General features: G+C 40.4%; 1 protein-coding gene across 1 annotated transcript in view; it reads right to left on the reverse strand.

The window, feature by feature from the left end:
* FRY (FRY microtubule binding protein) overlaps positions 1 to 17,005 on the reverse strand; it is a 428,614-nt gene extending 411,609 nt beyond the window's left edge. Inside the window, exon 1 of the mRNA XM_049101157.1 lies at positions 16,865 to 17,005. The gene's annotated coding sequence lies outside the window, so the exon portion shown is untranslated. The remainder of the gene's footprint in view (positions 1 to 16,864) is intronic.
* Between the last annotated feature and the right edge of the window lie 509 nt (positions 17,006 to 17,514).

Raw genomic sequence — 17,514 nt, forward strand, 5'->3', positions numbered from 1 at the left:
TGTTCCCCCATAATGATAGATGAATGAGGTTTATTGTAACTGTGAAGTAGTAAGTGACAGACTTTGCATACACCCTCCAAAAAAGATACACCAAGCTACTGCTGATGCCAAATGAAGCATTCTATTTGTCAACAGAGGTATCTATTTGGCACTTAGGCAGTAATGCTTTAGAATCAACTATAGGATAATGAGATTAACATCAGTCTGTCATCACTTTCTCTGCTTTGGCTGGTTAATCCTCAGTGAAGATCTTTTTTCAGTAAAGCATATCCTCTTACCTAATGGATGTTCAAGTAAAACAGAGACCACCTCGCAAAAGTTTGGCAAAAAAGTAAATCCAACCACAAAAATCCAGAAACTGCACTCAAGTTCACAGATAAAACTCACAAGCAGACCTGATAGTTCAAAGGGTTGGCAGAGGGGAATTTAGTCAACCAGGGCAAAATAAAGGTTAGTTTGAGTCTCCATTTTAAAATAAGATTGAGCATTCTCTACAATACTGATGATAATACCAATATTAAAATATTACTAGGAAACTTGTTTCAAAAATAAAAAAATTCACATATTGTTTTCCTATTCTGAATGGAAAACAAAAGGAGTATCATTAATTCTTGCTACACATATGATTCAAAAACTCTTATATTTTCAAATGTACTGTGTTAGTAGGCTGTATTTTAAAATTTAGGATTCTGAAGCTGTATTTGGACCTTCAGCTGTTTAGGGCTATAGACAAAGCTGTGGAAATTAGGCCCACTTGAGCCCAAATAATAAAGATCTATTCACAGAACCTATTTACTGAGATGGCAGCCCAGTTTGCTCACTTAGCTATGCCATCCAGCATCTCTCCAGCTGTCAGGCCACATTGGTAGTGGATGGTATCACCCTCCATACTGCTCAGCCTCATCAGAGCACCATCCCCTGATTCTGTAATTTCTTGGAATCACTGGGTACTCAGGAAGATATGGGTTTGGCTTTAAAAGCATCCCCTTCCCAAGCCATAGATGATGAATCTGGGAGGTTTAGAACATCTCAAACTTCTTTTCTTTCAAAACAACTTGAATAAAACTTAAAGTCAGCAAAAAAGAGGCTATTACAAACAGAGGAGAAAAACTAGAACTGTCGTGCTTAACCACGTTTTGGCCATAGATTCCTGTAAGAACTTGATTAAAGCTATAGACTCTCTTCCAAAAAAGGGGGGAAAAAAGGAAAGAAAAAAGAAAGGATACATGTTGCCCATGTTTCACACAAATTTCAAGGGAGAAATCATTGATGTTCTGAATCTCATCCAGAATACAAATGAAGTCAATAGTGCCTCCGTCATTTTTCTCAGGTCCCTTGTTAACTTTGAATTGTTTGTCTAATCCAGGTTCCAGCTGGTGCTGGCCCTTGGCTGGGCCAGTGGGCCTGGGACACTGTCAAGCAGGAGATGAGAGGAGGGCACAGACCCTGGGCTCCTCCTCTCTGTCTCCTAATCAACAGTCCTTGTAGCCAGTCCAGAGGCTGTGCCAGCTATGACTGTCTTCTACTCAATGGGGATAATTCACATACAATTTCTATTCAACGCTTCCAGTATTTCTTTCCAGTGCTAAGGACATGTCCAACAAGAAATCAAGTTCTACTTGATTCTACTGAATCAAGTTGCAGTAAAAATACAATTAAAAGCACATACTATAATGTGCTTGTGTCCAATTGACATTTCTGACAAATGTCTCAACTGTTTAACAAACACCGAGGAGAAGCTGAAAACACCCAAAAGGCACTCATCCAATTTGCACTAGCCTGTAAGTGCTGGCAAACATCAGTGTCTGGGAAGGCTTTTAATATTATTGATAGCTTATTCAAATAGGCTGGAGTGGTCCCACAGGGCCTGAATCACTACTAGTGCTAAGGACTAAGCCACTTATAAAGCAAAGATGGGGAGAATGTGCTCAGAAGTAAGTGTTCTGCAATGTCTAAATCAAAATGGCCCTTCTAAGCATCTATGATGTAACCAGAAGGCAATAATAACCCTTTCTTCCAGTTATCCAACTCAACTAGCTCCAAGAATGCCTTGAAAGCCAAATGCCTGATGACTTCCTTTAAGAAAGAAAATATTGTAAATAGGTAATGTGCTGTTTCAGGAGACTTTAATAGCCATAATGGTCACAGGAAATATCACAGTCTTAAAATTTGTTCTTGTAGATGTATCACATGTCCTTGTTCTTGTAGATACATCACATGTCCTTGTTGAGCACAATGATGTCAGGGAAATAGAAAAAGACATTGTACAAAAGGAAAGGAAGGGCAGAAGAGAAATGGAAATTCTGAAAGAAGAGCTTACATTGGAGGAGAGAGAGCTAAAGAAGTAAGGCAGGTGCCTCACACTGGTCAGGGAGGAAAGGGTACTGGCATGCCTGGAGCTACACTCTCAGCTACTGACAACTTCAAGGCTCAGGACCCCTTGGTGGAGAAGGTAAAAGAACACAAATATATGAGGTTACAGAATGGTGCCTCTGATTCATTTTTCAAAATGTTTGTCTATGTGTATTCGACATATATGTAACACACACATATATATCTATATATATGTATTTATTTTGTGGGAGGATGGAGATAAGAGGGCAGACTGAAGAAAGAAGAGCTTAAGTTAGTATTAAAAAAAAAAGAACATCAATTAGTTGGAACTTGTTTGAAGAGTTTTAAGGGGCTTTTGCACAATCTGGATAGAAAAAAGCAATTTATATGCTTTTGGGCAAAATATTTGGATAAAGATCCAAGAAGGGACAGTAAGCACCTGATTCTACTAGTACAAAACACCCTTAGTGCTCTTCACAGTGAAGACACTGAAAGTTTCAAAGACTGATATCCTCAAACTATAGGAACATAAAGACAGGCTGGGTTCTGCTTATCTCTCTGGCAATCAATTTTTTTCTACCTCATTGCTCATTAGGCTCTGGATCAGGAACTAATCAGAAAAAATAAAAGGAGGAGAAACTCAAATCAGGCCATTTGTGAGCAGATCTGGCTGAAAGATGGATGGGGAGGAGATTTAAACTATCATAAAGTTTGGTTATTATCTGTGGGGTTCAATTATCGTTGGCATCTCAGCTCCCAGGAGAAGCAGTAATTGAGAGCCAGTTATAGAAATTAAAATCATAAGATGGGGAGGGTGTCGGCGTTCTGAATGGCAGCTTTTGATCGGCAGATGGGCTTGGTTTTAAGAGGCCAGTTGGCAGGGTTGTGTGTCTCCTGACATTCATCTGTCAGAGGATGCAAAGCAGAAAAAGCTCATTTGTATTTCCATGTCAGAATCACCAGGATGACTCTGACACCCCTTCTTAGATGATGAAAATAGTGAGAAGCTCATGATAACGAGAGTAGCAATACCAGGCAGAGGTAGGAGTCCAGATGCAGAGCTCTCACTTTGGAAGTGAAACCGAACTTGGGCTACGCTAAAACTCAAGATAGGGGTATGTCTTGTAGAGAAAGACGTAGTCCTCAGCCTTGGGGCTAAGGGGAGGCTTTTCTAGAGTCTCAAAACACAAGGACCTAGGTCTGATAACTTGTAGTTTGTCTAAAAAGCTATGTAATGATTTACTATCATGGAGAGATACTTGGGATAAATTGTGTTAGCTGACAAAAGCAACTTATAAAACAGTTTATTAAGTGATTCCATTGTTTTGTGCACAATATGTGTGAAAAGATGGAAATGTGGGAGAGAACATGCAAAATGCAGACAATGATCACACTTAGGAGGCGGGATTATGGATGGCTTTTATATTCTTCTGTTTGCTTAACTAAATCTTTAAATTTTCCAACATTGAACACATTTGTTGTGTGATAAAAATATTTTAATAACATATTCATATTAAAATGTATTTTAATGCATCTTAGATACAATATTTTTAACATATTAATCAGGAGTCACATAGTCAAGGTCTTGAACCTATTAGAATAAACAAGCAATTTCATAATTGATTACTAAAAACTCCTAAGTGGATGCTCCAGACCTCTTCAAGGAAAGTCAGGAGGACTGCAATGTAAATTTCAGTTACTACAATATATTTACAAGAATGTTTTTTTTTAATAATAAATTTATTTTTTATTGGTGTTCAGTTTGCCAACATACAGAATAACACCCAGTGCTCATCCTGTCAAGTGCTCCCATCAGTGCCTGTCACCCATTCACCCCCACCCCCCGCCCTCCTCCCCTTCCACCACCCCTAGTTCGTTTCCCAGAGTTAGGAGTCTTTATGTTCTGTCTCCCTTTCTGATATTTCCTACCCATTTCTTCTTATATTCCCCAAATAAATGAGAACATATAATGTTTGTCCTTCTCCGATTGACGTATTTCACTCAGCATAATACCCTCCAGTTCCATCCACGTTGAAGCAAATGCTGGGTATTTGTCATTTCTAATGGCACTCTGGAAAACTGTGTGGAGGTTCCTCAAAGAGTTAAAAATAGACCTGCCCTACGACCCAGCAATTGCACTGTTGGGGATTTACTCCAAAGATACAGATGCAATGAAACGCCAGGACACCTACACCCCGATGTTTATAGCAGCAATGTCCACAAGAGCCAAACTGTGGAAGGAGCCTCAGTGTCCATCGAAAGATGAATGGATAAAGAAGATGTGGTTTATGTATATTTACAAGAATGTTAAAGACCTGCTAACTACTTACAAACTCATGGAATCTGTAATTAAATGTACTCTAGTCATTGCTTCAAGAGTAAACTTAGGGTTGCCAATGGTTTTCTTCTTACTTGAGAAGATAAAATATCCAGGACTTTAAAAAAAAAAATAGCAAATGAAGGTAAGAATTCCCCAATTCTTGGCATCAAGAGTGTTGAGTGGATATGTTCCTCATGTTCTACTTTTGATGGATTTAATTCCACTGTTTTGCTAAGTGGGTACAGAGAATTCCTGCAGAGTAATGCTAGTCAGCACCCCCACTTTAAAGTGTTTGTTTCCACTTCTGCTTTCTAGTCATCTAGACGCTCCATGTGAGGTAGCAAAGATTGGTTCTGGAGAAGAGATGTTCTAGAGTGGATTATGGATGCCAGTAAGGAAGTTTCTATAGCTATACGATGGTGAACAGCTTGATAGAATGGATGCCATAGCAATAGATATGACCGGGCTAAATTTGAGAGACAAAAATAGTGAGGATTTTCACTTGACTTCACATTACAGTCATTTCAAAAGCAACAAAAGTAGCAATAACAATAGACAACTACTCTGTACCAGGCCACTAGTGCACTAGATATTTTATATATATTCTCTTGCAAACTCACAACAAAGTTGCCCAGTAGAAATCAGTGGCTTCATTTTATAGACAAGGAAGCTAAGGCTGAGGAATGTCAAGCTTATATGCTGGGAGTATTATGGAGGTGCTTAAATGTATGATTCTGGGGTCAAACACTGAGTTCTTCTCTCAACTTCTTCACTTGCTATCAGGGTGACATTAAGTAAAAATATCTAACCTCTTTGATCTTCAGTTTCCTAACCTGTAAAATAGAGATGATAACTGGGTCTATTACACAGGGGACTGCTATGGGGGTAAAATGAAGTAAGGAGAGACTGTAATGCTATCGGCTTGGCACTAGCCACAGTCTTCAACAGGTGTTGATTCACTTCTCATTCTGTGGAAGAGGGGATAGCAAGTCCAGGTCAGGCTGTGTCAAAGCTCTTCCTATTCCAAAAACATACCCAATATACATACTGTAGCCACTGTTCAAAAGACTTCCAACTTTTATTCTGATCATTTCATAGTCAAGAAAATTATTCCCCATTCTCACACAGTACTCACAGAGGCAGAGTGTTCACCTGCAGTTTCTATAGAGTTAAGAAAAAATAATGCTGAAGTGAATATTTTATGAGGATTGAGACCAAATTTAAAAACTTTAAGTACTGTTTGGGATAAGTGTGATCAAATTGCAAAATCTTACATGCTGTTTCGGGTAAGTGTGCTTTTAAGAGATAAAACTATGGTAGAGATACTGTCTAAGGTCCTATTAGAGTCTGTTGAGTGTCCAATGTGAAAGCGGTTGCATACTATGATTGCATTAAAAAATCATAACTGTCTCTTAGAGGTTAGAAAAGGAAAACTAAACTTTCTAAATGCTACTTGAGATTACAGTAAAAACATACATTTTCTAACCTGAAAGCTGAACTAAGTTGCATTTGTTTTCTTCAGCAGAATATGTTGCTGTTAACTGTAATGTCAGGTTTATCTGTCAAATATGTCCAGAAGGCATCATCATTTCTATTGCATGTTATAGGTTAATATTCCTGTAATTGCAGTGCCATAAAAGCTTATTAAAGTTCTCCTTTTGGTTTAAAAAAAAATCCTTTTGCTGGATTTGTTTATATTGCTTGGAAAAACACCTAAGTAAAAGACGAAAATCCTGATATGGGGCAGCCTGAGTGGCTCAGTGGTTTAGCACCGCCTTCAGCCCAGGGCGTGATCCTGGAGACCCAGGATAGAGTCCCACATCGGGCTCCCTGCATGGAGCCTGCTTCTCCCTCTGCCTGTGTCTCTGCCTCTCTCTCTCTGTGTCTCTCATGAATAAATAAAATCTTAAAAAAAAAAGAAGAAAATCCTGATATGTAATTCTATCGCAAGTGGTTTCTGAATAAAGTCCCTAATTTCTTTAGGGTGGTTCAAAGATTACCATTATTTTTGTTTTACTAGTTCGACAAATAAAAAAGAAGTCAACAGACACAGACTTCCAACTTTCCAAATCACTTTTGATTTTTGTCAAAGCACAAACTACACCTATTTAAGCAGCAGCAATTAATCTGTGTGTTTTATGCTCTGCACGTTATCATGTGATGATCTAACATCTGTATTTCAGTGTCCAAAATGTCTGCTCATCTTCCTCAACACCTTATGCACCAGAATCTGAGTAGTCATACCACATATCCCATATTCACATCAACTTGTTACATATTTTATTTTTTAAGTTTATATTTATTTATGTATGTATGTATGTATGTATGTATGTATGTATGTATGTATTTATTTATTTATTTATTTAATTTATCTATTTATGTACTCTCCACTCCCAACATGGGGCTTGACCCAGAGAACAAGAGTACATGCTCTTCCAATTGAGCCAGTCTTACATATTTTGGATAAGTTTTTATTACCCATGTTCTTTCTCATTCTGTCATTTTACCTTTTAGAATTATTTTATTATATTTCCTTATTTAAATGCTTTTCACTTTTTTATATCCTAATGCATTTGTCTTTTGTTTATTTGTTGTTTTGTTTTTATTTTTTTAAGATTGTATTTATTCATGAGAGACACAGAGAGAGAGGCAGAGACATAGGCAGAGGGAGAAACAAGCTCCCTGTAGAGAGCCCCATGCAGAACTACATCCCAGGATCCAGGATCCTGCCCTGAGCCAAAGGCAGATGCTCAACCACTGAGCTACCCAAGCGTCCCTGCATCTGTCATGATGACATGAACATTTAGAAAAATCTTCATGGCCTTCACACCTGGCATACATACATTACTTTGCTTATTTTCCCTCTCTTCCTTTCTCCTTCCCTCTCTCCTTTCCTTCCTTTTCTCCCTTTCCTTTCCTTTTCTTTTCTTTTATATTGAGATTGCATTTTTTAGAGCAGTTTTAGATTCACAGCAAAACAGAGGTAAAGGTACAAAGATTTCCCATATGCCCCTGCCCCCCCTTACACATGTATGGGGCTCCCCCATTATCAACGTCCTCCATCAGAGTGAGGCATTTGTTATAACTGATGACCAATATGGACACATCATAATCACCTAAAGTCTACAGTTTATGTTATGGGTCACTCTTGGTGTTGTATGCTCTATAGGTTTGGACAAATATATGACAAATATCTATTAAATGGTATTTCTTTTTTTTCTCCAACATTCAATACTATGGCTTATCTGAAATTTATTACAATACAGGTTTCCTCTGCTATCTGAAAGTTTGCTTTACACCACTTACCTTTTACAAAAGACCAATGTTAGTACTTGTTTTCACTAACCAAAAGAAATATGAAGAAGATTACAAAATGGTAATTGCTTTTTCACTTTACACCCTCTTGGCTTACAAAAGGCTTCACAGGAATGCTCTACTTTTGATAGCAGAGGAAACCTGTATTTGATTATAACCAAAATATGTTATTCTTTTTCTTACTGTTTTCTCTTCTTCAAACTGTTATTCTTTTGTTCTAGCAAACTTCACTAAGTAATTGACCTTTCCTTCAAAGTTGTATTGCTTATTTGTGTGTCTTACATTAAGTTCCCTAGATAATCTAAATCAAAATCTAGAATTTCTATACACTTTGTGTCTCTCTACTTTTCAGTCCCATATCATAGAATTTTAATAATGATCATTTGTAATAGATTTATTTTTTTTTTAGGGAGGGAAGATCAGAGAGAGAGAAGGAGAATCTTAAATAGGTTCCACACCTAGCATGGAGTCCAACATGGGGCTCAATCTCAATACCCTGAGATCATGATCTGAGCTAAAATTAAGAGTGGGATGCTTAACTGACTGAACTACCCAGGTGCCCCCATTTTAACAAATTTTTTAATTTGTTAAGCCAAGTTTATCTTGATGACTTCTATTTGTTAAAATTTCAGTTTTGACGTTTTTGATACTTCAGTGTTGATAATTTAACTATCAAATTATCAAATATTATGTGAGACTTTTATTTTATTAGTAGTAAGAATCTTTGTGCCAAAGAAGAGTAGGAATTCCCATGTCAACCAAACAATATATTTTAAATCAGCAAATATTTATTAGGTTCCTATTATTTATTTATAGGTACTTTTCTAAGCTCTAGGGCTGAAAAGATAAGCAAGAATATGCCTCTTTCCACTCCACCACCAAAAGAATGCAATTCAAATTCATAAAGGTTAAAACTAAAATAGAATGCAAATACTTTAGAACAGATCCAGGAAGGCTGCTCCCTCTCATCTCCCCCTCCCCCTACAGGGTCTCACTTACAGGCATCGACACAAAGAAAAGGGCTCCAGAAAGCAAAGGACTCATGAGTATCACTGACATTGAAAGCAACATGCAGCACTCATGTAGATGTAATTGTTCATCACGGTTTTTTTTTTTATTTTGACAATTCAAATGCTTCTGCACATTATCTCATTTGACTGAATACTCCATTTTCATATGGGTCTAAATTGTGTATGAAATTAAGAGTTCAAGAGGACATAAAAGCCTGGATTTCAAGACATATATTAGGTTAAGAGATATTTCTTCACTGGTGTGGATAAACCCAAGGATTGTCCTGACCAACATCAAATCTGGGTCAGCAACATAAACCAGGCAGAAAATCTTTCATTGTCCAGTTTAGGCTAATATTGTTACTTTAATAAAAGAGTTATGATGTCAGTTTGGAAACACAATGGGGTAGCAGCTGTGCTCCAGTGAAAACATCCCTACAATTTCCATCAACATAGATAAGCTCTTACACAATGCAAAGTAGATGTATACAAGAGCTACAAATGGAAAGAATTGGTTTTCTTTCTTTAAAGATTTTATTTATGTATTCATGAGACACAGAAAGAGAGTGAGGCAGAGACACAGGCAGAGGGAGAAGCAGGCTCCATGCAGGAAGCCTGACATGGGACTTGATCCCAGATCTCCAGGATCCAGGCCCTGGGCTGAAGGTGGCGCTAAACCACTGAGCCACCCGGGCTGCTCCCAAATGGAAAGAATTGTAAGCAGAAGGCAATAAGAAGAAATTACTCTTCTTCTATTATTACATGGACCTCCCACTTACGTATTCATTATTATTTCTTAACATGCATGGTCAAGATTCTAAGGAAAAGTCACTAGACTTTAAAGACATTATGATTATTAATCAACCACAGAAAGAGAAATCACGAGTTTGACCACTGCAACAACTCATCTACTTACTGTGAGCCCTAACACTTCTACCTTCCTGCACTCTTGCCATTTATCATAAAAAGCATATTTTTAATATTGAAGTAACTCAAGTGTTCATTGAGATGAACAAAGAAGATGTGAAATACACACACATATACACACACACACACACAATTCAGCCATAAGAAGGAATGAGATCTTTCCATCTTCTACAGCATGGATGGACCTAGAGGGCATTATGCTAAATGAAATAAGCCAGAGAAAGACAAATACCATGTGATTTCACTTATTTGTGAAATCTAAAAAACAAAACAAACAAAAACCAGAAACAGACCCATAAATATAGAGAACAAACTAATGGTTGCCAGAGGAGAGGGGAGCAGGAAAATGGGCAAAAATGGGTAATGGGGAGTGGGAGGTAAAGGCTTCCAGTTGTGGAAAAGAATAAGTCACAGGAATGAAAGGTACAGCAGAGGGAATATAATGTAATAGTGTTAAATGGTGACAGACGGTAGCTACATTGTGGTAAGCATAGCATAATGTATATATTTATCAAATCACTACCTGCACACCTAAAACTAATGTAACATTGTGTGTCAACTATACTTCAATAACACTTTTTTTAAAAAGTAATGTCTTGAGTCTAACCCCACGTCCACCCCACTCATCGCTATCCTCCATCAAGCATCAGTAAAGCACAGGTATATTTTAAATACTCTATGCCTAGACCTGTGTCACCACACTAATAGTATGTTTGATTCTACTTTGAGTAACTCACATTTACAAGTGTACTCCTGAGCATGACATTTACAATACACAATTCCCTTTGCAACTCCAAATTATACACAGAAACAAGCTTTCTATAAGTTTCCTGTAATTTTCATGTTTCCTGACTTTTTCTAATATTCCAAATCCACGGTGAATAAGGAATTATCCCAAACATATAATTACCTTATAGATTTTAAGATCTTAAAGATGTATTTGCTTAAGAGTTGATTTATGTTTTTAATAATTTAACAGTTTTGCCTTCTCTTCATCCTGGGTGGTTCATCTTTCATTTGGGGATCCTTTATGCAGTGTGGTTCCTTATTTTTTTATTTTTCTCAAGATGAACACTGTGCACCTGATGGCAATATGCAGCAAAGGCTGACTGTGAGCATGGCTGGACCATCTGGTACCACAACTCAGATGTAATTAATGTTTACTGGGTGAGTACCATGTGTCAGATCCCGAGCAAGGCATTCATGCACATTTGGCTAAATACTCCATGTGTATATGGGGCTAATTCATTAATGGACTATTTTTAAAATTTCTATATATTAACTATGACATATTTTCAGTATTCTGATGTTTCAACTTCTTGGGGTCTTCTTGGGGTCTTCATGACCCAGCAGGTACTGCCCCTCACAGGGTGAGCTAATTTCTAGGGATAAATAATTTGCCTTCCAATGTACCTTTCATATGCAAATCAATCAATCTAGAGCCCATACTCAGACCCTCACACTCAGTGCTGCTGTCCACCTGCCCTCATCACCCCAGGGCCAGGTACTAGACAACTAGGGACAGGCTCTGTGCCCCAAGCTCTTTGAAATTACTCAGTCCTAAACTGGGCCCTGGCTCCCCTGTTTCTTCTCTTGCCTACATTCACCCCTTACTCCCTCCACCTCCATGTGGCCCTGCATGACGTATGTGCCTCCTGCTTCTAGGGATCTGTGAGCACAATAAATTCCTTCCTTTATGAGAGTCATTTCCATGTCTGCATGTCTTACCATACCTAATTAAAACATCCCACATAATCATAGAATTGGCAGCTAAGATTATTCTGTTTTTCTTTCATCCCACCCTGTGTGTTCAGTAAAAACAAGTTTTAAATTATTTTTGTCATTGGGGAGTGTGGATGGCTCAGTCAGTTAAGCACCTGACTCTTGATATCAACTTATGTCATAATCTCAGGGTCCAGAGTTCAAGACCTGGGGTCAGCTCCACACTCAGTTTAAGATTCTCTTTCTCCCTCTGCCCCTTCTCCGCTCACATGAAAGCATGTGCAAGCTCTCTAAACAAATAAAACTTTTAAGGTCTGGCTGTATGTTAATAATGCTTAATATACATAAGTCCCTTTAGTGTACAACCAAAAAGATTGAATTAATAATTATTTTTTATCATATGAAAGAGAAAGCTCTGATCTATTTGCCAGGTCTCTTCATAGCACACACTGCTTTGCCTGTACATGGGGAAAGACACACACTATTTATTCTTCCCTAAGCAAGCAGAGTGAATGTATATCAGAAGCCCATGAGTGATCTAGCAATAAGGAAGCAGAAACAATGACAGACGGAGGGCTGTATTGCCTGACAAGGTTTTCCTTCTTTCTTTTCATCTTTTTCTTTGTCAAAATGTCAAGATGGCTTTTTTGGTGGGTTACAAAAGTAGACTGTAAGACAACGTCCTAAGGTGTGTGCATGTATACAAACATATATATTCTCTCAGAGATGTACATCTAGACAAGGTCACCACCACTGAATTTGTTTCAGAGGAGTCTACTGAAAGAAAAGCACGTACCTATTAATTCTGGTTTCTGGCAAGTATCTAGTAGGACAAGTACAAGAAATTGAACAAAGCATAAAATTCAAGCAATTTATGATTTGGGATTGTATGAAAGAATCAAGGTATTATGTTGTTATAAATTCTTTCAGTGATCAAAGATTAATGAAAGCTATAATGGAATTTCTTCCATTGTAAACTAGTTTTTGTAATGGCATAACATATTTTGAATAGGGATCTGTAAATAAAATTAAGGACTTAATGCTGGTCTATACCTTTTTTCTATGTCTGACATTTCTGTCAATGTCATAATTTTAAGAACACATTTCCTAACCAGCAGGAGAGTAGAGAACTACTTGATGTGTCTCCATGCCTTCCATGGGAGGATATTCATTCACTTATTCTATGGACATTTATTTATTGAGCAGATTAACTGTGTCATGGACTATCCTTAAGTGGCTAGCAAACAGTAGAGAACAATACAGAAAAAGTCCTTGCACAATGAATCAATAGGGTCAATAAAATTAGATAGGCACAGATTAGCATATTTCATTGATTCGGTTCTTTTTTTTTCACATTTTAGCATCTCTGAAATGGGATGTCTTAATATTGATGGTATCTTAAAACTGCTGATAACTTGGCAGTAGTCACAGCACCATCGTCATTTCTCTGCACATGCACAAATTTGGTCACAGCTATTCATTTTGTTATCACTTCTAAATTATGGGCATTGTTGGCACTACATGTGTTCTGTTTAATTGCCACTTAAACGGTTTTTTAGAAAGATTCCACTATGATTTGGCACTGAAAGAAGATGCTATTGTGTATGCACCACAGCACAGAAACAGAGCAGTGGGACATAAATGTTATATTACTAAGGGAAACATTTGTCTTTGTTTGGCATTTCCATATTACCTTGCAAAGCAAGATCCAAATACTTTACCAGATTGAAAAAAGAAAGACACAGAAGAGGAATCTGTTACAGTTTGTTACCAAGATATATGCAAACCCATTACCTATCACACATTGCTTAGGGAAGCAACACTAATGAAGCAACAAACAGGAAAAAGAATCAAAACCCATGGAAGAGATGGAAGATTGAAAGCAATGAGAAAGTAGTGTGACTGATTCACACAGTGGTCATGGTGGCATGCGTGTTATAATATAATTGGCAGTATTTTGTCTTTCTTCTTATATAACATAAAAATAATGGTATATCTTATAAGCAATGACATTTTAGTTTTGATGAAATATGGAAACAAAAATAGATAGCTAATGAGAAGTTTTATAAATAGAATAGAATACAAAGTAGAAGTTTGTTGATAATGGACAGTTTTAAGTTAATAAAGTATCTATACAAACCCAACTTTAGGCATGCTGTGTGGTATCAATTTGGTGTACTTTTGTAGATCACCAGTCATTTTAAAAAAGTCTACATCTTGGGCAGCCCGGGTGGCTCAGCGGTTTAGCTCCGCCTTCAGCCCAGGGCGTGATCCTGGAGACCCAGGATCAGGACCGAGACCCACATTGGGTCCCACGTCAGGCTGCCTGAATGGAGCCTGCTTCTCCCTCTGCCTCTCTCTCTCTCTCTCTGTGTCTCTCATGAATAAATAAAATCTTAAAAAAAAGAAGTCTACATATCTCCTTATCCCCAACGTTTTTGGTACATTTCCCATTCTCATCCAAGAGTGTGACAATGAGCAAACCTCATGTTCTACTTTCCCAACTTTAATTAGTGCTGCTCCAGTTTTTGGCAGTTTAGAGAATTTAGAGGGGAGGTGCTGGGGCTGTATTCTAAACTCAAACCTTCCAACTGCTGTAGGGTAAGGAGTGAAATAATTAGACAGGAGAGTCCATTTGAAATCCCAAAGCGTGCATACGGGACTTTGAGGTTCTTAGCACTAGAGTAACATGAGTAAAATGCCAACTACAAGGATATGTTTCCAGGCAGCATATGGCCTGAGCTCAAAAATGCATCTATTTCTCTTTAGGCTTGGTACTTCGAATTATTTTGGAACCAGAGAGAGTTGAAAACTATACCAAGGGAGACAGAAAACACACACACACACCCCTAGGGAGGAGAAATGATAAAACAATGGCTGTCGATTATAACACACACAATTTTTTAGGCACAGCTTCAAAGCTCACTGTGTCACAAGTGTGACATCAGTTTTTGATACCATTCAGCCAGTGACAACTGTGTTAGTGTAAAAGTGAGTAATCAAATCATAAACAGGTGTGTGACCACACCCATCACCAAGGTAACAGGTAAATGGGTTTCTATACGGTGAACACATTATCTTCAATAGTGTTGCTAATGGGCTACACCATGTACATGGCATTTCACACTATGGGGAAGGCCTACTTCCTGCTCCTAGGACCCTATGTTAATTCCCTTTCTGGTCAGCAGTGGAGAATCAAAGAATTCCCTGGACTAATACCACTGTCCCCAGCAAGCAACCTTGTTTCAGTTTTTCCTTTTAAATAGGCTGGCCTGTGTCAGGAATTCTCTGACAGTTGGTACAGGAAGATGAGTGTGCCAGTGTGAACACTGCAGGGGATGTATTGCTGCCAACTGGTGGTGTGTACTTATATGTGCAGAGCTAAAACAGACTTGGATGACTGAGAGGGTAGAGATTGCTCCTTAAGTGGCAGTGAGGGAAACACTTGGCTACTTGTCTTCCAGAACCCACTTCTCTGAAAGGACAAGGAGTTTATATGTCTGGAGATATGTGTCTGATATACATGCTGGGGACTGAGGCTTAAGGGGGAATCTGGGGAGTTCTTCATGTTGCCCTTTGGTGAAGGGAATACTTGCTGGGCACAGGCATGGTGTTGAGTTCCTGGAGGGAGAAACAGTCTATAAAGGACTTGAATATAAGAGGCCAGTAGACACAGTATTTCCTACTACATTATAATATGGCAAGTCTATTTCAGGAGGGGCTGGGAGATAGCATGGGCAGGAGCATGGGCAGGGAATCAAATAGATCCAGGTTCAAATCCCACCTCTATCATTTACTTGACATATAATCTTGGGAAAATTATATATCTCCTTAGTCCCTGAAACAGGGTGAGTCATCAGGTAGACTATGAGATTTAAAGTAACAATATATGTAAAAACTTAGTGATATATCTGGCACATAGTATGTGCTCCGTATTTGGACACTACTGTGTCACCACTAAGGAAGTTTCTTTCTCTTTATAATATAAATGCTCTTACAGGAGTTATGTTCCTGGTGTCGAGTAAATCTTATGGACCAGAACAGGATGTCTGGTCAAGTGTCCTTGACTATGGTGTCTCCAGGGCCCATAAATTGGTATTGTGTAGTTGTTTTATAGTATGAATATGTCTTAGTTAGAAATGAATAAAGTAAGCTTGATAATCCACAAATATGATCAGAAACGTTTATTAGAACTAAACAGAATCTACATATATTTATTGAAATCTGCAAATTTTAAGTCAAAGGGATAGCCACGTGAGCTACTTTAAAATAGGCCTGTTCCCGCAATCTTGTGAAAAACTCAGTCTCACTCTAATGATTTCTCTGCATTGGAAGAAGTTTTGTAAAGCAAAAATCCCCAGGTAACCTACCTTATTTTGAAGGTTAAAACTTTCTCCTATCTTCAAGTGGGTAGACGTGTTCTGTATTCTTTGTTCCCACCTCCCACCCTAAGAGCCGGGCTACAACTTCTCCTCCCTTTCCTGTGCTCCACAGCACCCGCCCAGCACTCAAAGAAAGCTGAATGGTAGCATATGGTAATAAGAAACTATTCAAGATTTGACAGAAGAAATCATTGGCACCTTGGACACATTGGTGCTTGGGGATCTTTAATTAGAAGGCTGACTTAAATTTTTAAAGCTCTTAGAGTATAGACACTGGTTGCACCCATTCTAGGGAGGGAAGAACATGGGGGCCAGCCGATCACCTGCTGCACTGTTTTCAATCAAAAGCCGTAATGTGTGTGTGTGTGGGGGGGGGGTCTGGATGCCCTGTATCCGAAGCCCCTCCCTAAGGGGGATTCCCACAGAGGAATTCCCTCAAGAAACGGCCTGTGTCAGGAATGCTGCTTGGGTTAGAAAGTGGCATGGGTTTCTGCATGCCCATGTTCAGAACACAGGCGTGCTCCGACTCTCCGTAAGGGTGCGGGCCTCTGGACCCCCGAGTCCGGCTCCTCAAGTCTTAGCATCAAACTTTGTCCTGGAACAAAACCTCTTTCTACCCGCATGGAGACAGGAGGAGGATGGAGGATGGGGATGCAGCCAGCTGCTGCCCGGAGACAGCCCTCCTCCCCCGCACCCTGCTTCCCTCTGCCCCCACCCTCTTCCTCACGGGGAAAGCAGCCCCGGCGGCGCAGCCCCGCCCAGCCCCACCCACCCGCTCCGGGAGCCGGGAGCTCACAAAGCCACTGGCCGGGCGCAGCGGTGCCCCGGACCAAGGGGCGAGCGAGGCTGAGTACCTTTAGGAAGAGGCCAGGACACCGGCGCCTGGGGAGACCCGCAGCATCGCCCGCCGCCGCCGCCGCCGCCGCCGCCGCGGGAAGCTACTTCGCCGCGCCGAGAGCCCGAGCCGGCGGGGACCGGGCGCCGCCGCCGCCGCCGCCGCCTGCGCTCCCCGAGCCGCGCTCCGCTCGCGGCGCCCAGGCTCTGCCGCCCGGCGACCGCCACTGTCAAGCGGAGCCCCGCCCCCGCGCGCCCGGCGAGCCGCGGACCCCCGGGACCTCCGCCGCCGCGATTGGCTGCGCCCGTGGCTGGCTCCGCCCCCGCGCGCCGCGCCCCTCCCCGCCGGGGGCGCCGGGAGCGGGAGGGCGGGGTCCGGGCTGGGCGAGGCTTCCTGCGGGGCCGGCGCGCGGGGCCTCGGCTCCCGGGGCCTCGGCTCCCGGGCTCTGCGGCGCGGCTCTCCGCGGCCGCCCAGAAGCCGCGGGACGGTCTGGAGGGAGCGGAGGGAGCGGAGGAAGCGTCTTCCGCGGGGCCCGGGGCGGCGGGGGCGGCGGGGCGGCGGGGCGGGCTGCGGCAGTGCTGGCGTGAGATCTTAATGATAGAAAAACATTTATTAAGGAAGCCCCGGAAAGGCTACCCAGGGCGGAGTATTGGATCAGAGCCTGAGGGT

The sequence above is a fragment of the Canis lupus genome, chromosome 25, assembly GCF_003254725.2.
Source record: "Canis lupus dingo isolate Sandy chromosome 25, ASM325472v2, whole genome shotgun sequence".
Taxonomy (NCBI): domain Eukaryota; kingdom Metazoa; phylum Chordata; class Mammalia; order Carnivora; family Canidae; genus Canis; species Canis lupus.